The sequence below is a fragment of the Gigantopelta aegis genome, chromosome 1 (genome assembly GCF_016097555.1).
Source record: "Gigantopelta aegis isolate Gae_Host chromosome 1, Gae_host_genome, whole genome shotgun sequence".
Lineage (NCBI taxonomy): Eukaryota > Metazoa > Mollusca > Gastropoda > Neomphalida > Peltospiridae > Gigantopelta > Gigantopelta aegis.
The window spans coordinates 14,824,360-14,831,749 of NC_054699.1; positions in this window are offsets into that span (position 1 = coordinate 14,824,360).

Genomic DNA, 7,390 nt, shown 5'->3' on the forward strand with positions numbered 1-7,390 from the left:
AAAATAAGTTGAAATGAAATGTCCTAAATCTAGGACGGTCTCACTCATGTGATTGATAAATTTCACAAATCTTTATCATACAAAATATTTCAAACAGAAAAGTAGCAAAACAACACTACATCGACATGGAATTCGTCTCTGAACACCTTTATTTCAAAAGTTTTAGTGAAGCATGTCCCCGGATCCCCCACAGATATCGCTCCAATCGGAAGTTCGGGTTTTAGAATCTTAGGGACCCCCCCCCCCCCCCCCCCCCCCCCCCCCCCCACCCGAAACGTTACACCCCCTCTATAAACATTCTACACCCGCACATGCTAAGTGACCCGTGAACAGTAAATCAGGACACAGTAATGTACATGTATATAGAGGTTTCTCCAGCTAAATGAAATAGGGCACGTTTAGGTAGTACTAAACCATATATCTTCCAACTGGGTCAAAGTTCGAGGTGCACCCATGTTTTGACAGAGCGGTTAATACCACAATTCCTGTCATTGGTGATAAATGTGAGTGTGTTTGTTGTAAAAAAAAAAGAAAAAGAAGTTTCATCTGGGCAAAAATGTATGCAATTTTATTTCATCTAGTACCATTGTCAAGTAACTCGATTTTTTTTTTTGCGGAACTAGGGTAGTCATAGACGCTACCTGTTACCTCTGAAATGAGTAGCTTCACCCCCATTTTTTTCTGATTCAATTTAAGAGTGAGGGTTGTAGTATTTATATCCGTGATGTACATGTCGATTGAAACGCTGCAAGTATATGAGTTCTATCGTCGTCTATGGGATTTGATTTGGTGGTATATACCCTATAAACTAAAACAAAGAGAAGAAAAAAGGTCGAGATAAAAGTTAAAATTTGTTTTGTTTAACGACACCACTAGAGCACATTAATCATCGGTTATTGGATGTCAAACATTTGGTAATTTTGATATATAGTCCAAGAGAGGGAACCTGCTACATTTTGTTCCATTAGTAGCAAGACTTAGATCTTTTATATGCACCATTCCACACAAAAGGTCAAGTTCGTATTTTTATAACTGTAGCCTACATAGCTCTTCAAAACAATTTCAGTAGGCCTATGCCATATCAATTTTATTTCTTGGTAATGTTTCAAATTATAAAATTATGCTGGTTTTTCTTCACCTACCCACCATGATCTTGCACTCGTGATAAAATCATTTCTCTAAATATATATACTACTCAAAAGAATTTAAAGGTCAAACATTTATAACCAAATAAGTTTCAGAGTGTATTAGATTGATGATGTAAACTACACCAAAAATTTAATTTATTGTTCCATATTGACAAAAAACCACAAATAAACGTCACTGTATACAAGAAAGTCACATGACATGCTGTCAAAGTTGAAGGTTGTCAAACATGGATTTTACACATTAGAACATTCGTTTAATAGTGTGTGAATCCACCCCTGGCGCGAATACACTCGACACATCGTTGCCTCATGCTGTTGATCAGACGTCTGAAGAACTCTTGGGGAATGGCCTGCCACTCTGCCATAAGAAGTTGACCCAGATCATGAAGGTTGGCCGGAGGGGCATGGTTATCCCGAACTCTCCTGCCTAATTCGTCCCAGGCGTCTCTATTGGGGCCAAGTCAGGCGAATATGCTGGCCAATCCATCCTGGCGATACCTTGTTGTCTGAGAAAGTCCGTTACCACCCTGGCGCGGTGGGGTCTGGCATTGTCATCCTGCAGAACTGCCCCGCCGCCAATCTGCTGAAGGCCTGGGAGAACCAACGGCCGGATAATCTCATTCAGATAGCGGATTCCATTCAGATTGCCATCCACCACATAGAGGGGGGTCCTGTGGTGGATAGAGATGCCGCCCCACACCATGACGCTGCCACCACCGAAACGGTGACGTTGTCTAACGTTAACGTCAGCGAAGCGCTCCCCAGGACGTCTGTAGACACGAACCCGACCGTCGCTGAACTGGAGACTAAACCTGGACTCATCAGTGAACATCACTCGACCCCACTGAACACGTTGCCACCGCAGATGAAGCGTGCACCAGTGACGTCTGGCCGTTTTGTGACGTGGTAGGAGTGGTGGTCGAACAGCCTGGCGACGGCAGCGTAGATTATTGGCTCTCAGACGATTGCGTATGGTTTGATCAGACACTCGAGTTTCAGTCGCAGTCCACAGATTGTCACGTAATCGGCGTGCAGTGGTTGTGCGTTAACGTAGAGCCATATTGGTGATGTAGCGGTTCTCTCTATTTGTTGTGCTTCGGGGTCTTCCCGAACGTGGACGATTTCGAACAGAATTCGTTGCTTGGTACCGTTGCCACAGTCGGCCAACGACACTCTGACTGACACCAAGTCTCAGAGCAACATTTCTTTGCGTATTGCAATCCTGAAGCCAAGCAATAGCCCTTCCTCGATCTTCGATAGTCAGTTGAAGTCGTACCATTATCGAATTTGGAGTGTGCACCGTACACGAACGCAAGCTCCAATTATACGAAAATTCAGCATTGGGAACATGGAATACACGTGCAAAGCGTGCAGATGAAGCGCTTTGTGAAAAAGCAAGTTATGGGCACTTAGCAGACCTTTTGCTTTCGCCCTAATTTACGTGCAAATGTAAGCATGTTTTCGCCATTAGAACTAGTCGACAGTGTCAATGACAGTGGATTTTAATTCATTTATGGGTTGCTTAGAGCCACTTTCGTCAAAATGGAACAATACCATGCGTGACATTATGGTCTAGCTAATATAATTGACATTCAGAAAATAATGTCGAAAATATCGTCTGACCCTTAAATTCTTTTGAGTAGTATATTCTTAGTTATATTGATAACATTGACAAATCTCATAATCACTTTCTACTATCGATCGTATAGTTATTTATGTCTTTATGTCGTTGTGCGTGTACCTAAGACGTTTTAATTCCCTGGAACTGTGTCACCGACTAACTCCGAATATCGCGATGTCAGTAGATCAAACCACAGTGCTCCTTGAAATGATCGCGTAGTTAAAGGCGAGAAAATGCAGACGATATCGGCCGAAGCTGTTTGACTACTCCCGCTTATTGTCACTGCGCAGCTAACGTCCTTTGAAATATATATATATATATATATTGTATCAAATATCCCTCTAAAAACATGGCAATAATTTATCTGAATGCCAATCTGCCATAATCTGTTGAATAATGCTAAGCCCCTGTACATACCCGCTGAAAGTTGTGACCATTGAAGTGTGTTCGAAAGTAATTGAATATGGTATTATTATTGTTGATATAATGAAAGCAATACTCCAAATAACGGAACGGGTACAAACTCTATATCAGATTTTGGTTACAATGGCAAACATTAATGTGATACAAAAAAAAGGCTCACAAGTGGGGGCACGTGCCTCCCCCCCCCCCCCCCCCCGTTCCTACGGGCCTGTATGATGGAAAGAAATAAGGGATTACATAAAGTAGTGACAACTAATAATCATCCAGTGTTGTTAAGTTAGGGACAGGTTTGACAGGCTTGTTATACATATCCAGTACACCCAACATTGATCGTACGCAGTATTTTACACAGATATCACTCCTCTTTTAGTAATAGTGAATTAAATTTGGTCAACAAAAACGTGTTCCCTTATTTCTTTCTATCGGTGTGTGTCTATATATGGTAGAAAACGTTTATATTGTCTAAAGTTAGCTCATTGAAATGTATGATAATATCGATATATCTGTAGGTCTATAGTGACAGTAAAAGACTGATATAAACTGACAAAACACAACCAGTATCACACATAATGAGCGTACTGGGTAGCGCCATCCCATGTAGTGTTGACTGCAATGACCCATACATGTGACATGGCCGATAGCCTACCACAGACCGTCCTGTGCAGAACCGTGCTGTGTGGAGCCGACGCTACACAGGGCGGTAAGCTTTTGAATACATATCCATCAAGCGAATGCTTTACCACTTGACTACGTTCCGCCCCTCATAGAGATTAAACCCACAACATGTTTCCATTAGTAGCAACGTATCTTTTATATGCACCATAACACAGACAGGATAGCACATACCACAGCTTTTGATATAGCAGTCGTGATGCACTGGCTAGAGCGAGAAATAGCCCAGTAGGTCATCGTCAACAATATACAAAACTAAACTGCCGTTATAACGTGTGTGAGCATGTTTATTTCAAACCTTTCCAAGCAACATTTTCACCAAGCCCCTTAATATCTCGGTCCCTTTGGAACGTCAAGGGCCTAATTCACTAAAGTCTCACAACTTTGCGATATCGCAGTGCAATGCTAAAATACTTGCAAAGAGGATGCTTTGGTGTCTAGCAGAGCCTAACAGACCTTCGTCTAACTCAAATTGCCCTTTTTAGAATTTTGTGACCTCCACTCCATTTACAAAATCCTGGATCCAGCACTGCATTCTGGGTAAGAATGGAAAGGAAATGAATATGACTTATGTAATCAATATTATCCCCCTACCCACTTAATATAAAACAATACAACATTATGCCTTTTAGCCTGACCGAGAAACCGGATGGAACCGGCGTTTATTGTCATATAGATATTTACCAATATTGTCTTTGAATACATGTATGCCTAATACAAAACATTGTCTATACTTTTAATGCTTTACTATCACTATATTCCTCTCACAGATCACTCTATACATCCATGTTAAAAAAAAACCCAGAGATAAAACTTAAAAAGCACAAACTGTGGAAAACGTTTTGATTTGTCAAAAATGAAAATTACACGCGCGCGCGCACACACGCACACACACCCACATACACACACACACAAACACGGCCGGATTTATAAGGGGGCAATTGCCACGGGCCCCCCTGCCAGAGCCCCCCCCCCCCCCCCCCGACGAATGCCGCCCCCCCCCCCAAATGTTGAGGGGCCCCCGAACCTGAAGTACCCCGGACCACCCAAGGTCTAAATTCGACCCTGTATACATATAAATTCATGCCAACTTGATCTTATTTGTTTGGTCTCAGCTGGAATGACCATCCAACACGCCCGCCCTAACTATATACTCAAATCTGCAACCGCAGTGCACGTGCAGTTTACACACATTCATGCTACGCATTAATGTAGGGCTCACATTAAGTCAATACTTTCATTAACGTGCAGGGCGAGTTGGTTTCCTCTATTTCGCAAATTTAAAATGGCGGGGAAATTTTTTATGTTGTCGTTGGAAGATTTATTTGATTAATAATGATGCAAGTATTTCAATCGGGATTTAGTGAGTACGGTAGGATATACATTTTTGGTTTGTGTGTCCATTTGTTGCACTATTTCAGTATGTAACAAGATTCGGACGTAGAAAGAATCACACTTTCTACGTCCTTTCGGACTAGATACGCATGAGTGATACTAGAATGCCTTGATTAATTCATCTTTGGCTACTGGATGTCGAGTTGCTAATTCTGATATGTACAAGCACAGGAATGATATCTAGAGTTTGAAGAGGGGTGTACAATCTCTAGTGGGTCCACAGTCTATTGGAGAGCGGGAACATGAGCCACATGTTTATCGTTATAGAATTTGGACAAATAGATAACGTGCTTTTTTACCACTGGGGTTTCGAAGACGCCCATCCACAGTCCGATTTCCGATAAGATCGGTGGCCTGACTTGGGACAGGAATATCTGGACAAAAACTACATTTGCGTCCTCAAATGAGGTGGGGCCACAGATCCCCCCTCTCCCTCCATTTTCTGTGAGCTTCATGTACATGTAATCTTGAGAGGAAATGCACTGTATTCCCCTATTACCATCAGGTGATCTTTTATATAGGCACTTTCCAGCAATGAGAATAGCACATACCAGCCATGAGCCACTGACTGAGACTGGGGGAGGGGGACCAATTGCGTCCACTGACGGAGTTTGATCCCATGACCCAATAACCCCAGGCGAGTACTTTACTGACTGAGTTAAATCCCAAGCTGAAAATGTGAATAAAACCAAGCTCGTATGTTGTCTTTCGATCAGGGATGTGATTTTTCAGCTTTTTTTATCTGATTTCTGGTGGGGGTTTTTAATCTGATTTCAACTTTTTTTGCATAAAATAATTTTCACAAAATAGACTGGATTTGATCGGAAATGCTAAAATATTACCTTTATTTAGATACTGTATAGCTATTTCAGCTTTTAAAAGATATTTTCAGCTCGTTTTTTTAAAAATAGGTATCACTTCACTGTTTGATGTAGGGATCGAAAGAGCGGCATGCAAAAAAAAAAAAAAAAAAAAAAAAAAAAAAATCTGGTTCAAATTTACGACCTTTGTTTTTTCAAATGACAGCAGGCCATATTTTACTTGCTATTTCGATCCCTGCGATGGTATATTTTATACATAGTTTACTTTTAAAATGTTGCACGATACACAATTTAATGTAAAAAAAACCAACGACAAAACTGCTTTACCACTGAGAAACAACTCAAAATTTACTTTACATACTAAAAACTCTAGTAGATTGGCACAGCGTTTCCTTTCACCACAACCTGTAGGCTTCAAGAAATCACACTGTTCGTGCATGATCATAAATGTATTCAGTGGAACATAATAATAATAATTATAGTCTGCCGTCTGCAGTATGTGCTGCTCTCATGATACAGCAGTTCATAATCACATGTCCGCAGGGCCGGATTTAGACCTTGGTAAGCCTGGGGCACTTCAGGTTCGGGGGCCTCTCAACATAGAAATTAAATTACATGAAATTGGGGGGGGGGGGGGGGATCTTTCTATTTTCTAACCCCCCCCCCCCCCCCCCCCACACACACACACACACACTTTGTTCATTCTTTTTAATAATAAAACTAATTTTATAATTACATGCATTACATTTTTTTTTATAAAGAAAGTCTTTAGTTTGGGGGCCCCCTCTGGAAGGGGGGCCCGGAGAAATTGCGCCCTATGCCCCCATATAAATCCGGCACTGCGTGTCCCGGTCTGCTTTCAATACATAACCTATAAAGTTCTGTGGCGATCACCCGCTGACGATGTCACATGTTCTGTGGCGATCACCCGCTGACGATGTCACATGTTCTGTGGCGATCACCCGCTGACGATGTCACATGTTCTGCACCCATCACATTCATTTAAAGTTAAGAATTTTTAAAAAGTATATATAAAAATATATATGTTTCCACTGAAACCACCTTAAAATTTTAAATTACATAAACATATTTAAAATATTCGACGTTTCGTTAGTCTAAAAGCCAACATCCTCAGGAGAATAAACAAACAAAGTGCTGGACATATAACCAGTAAGGTATAAAATAGAGAATTCCAGCTCAGAAATTAAAAACACAAAGCTAGGTAACAAAACAGGAGCTGACCAATAGCATAACAATAAAATTGAAGAACAATGGGGTATAAAAAGTCTTAGTTGTTAAAGCCAGTAGGG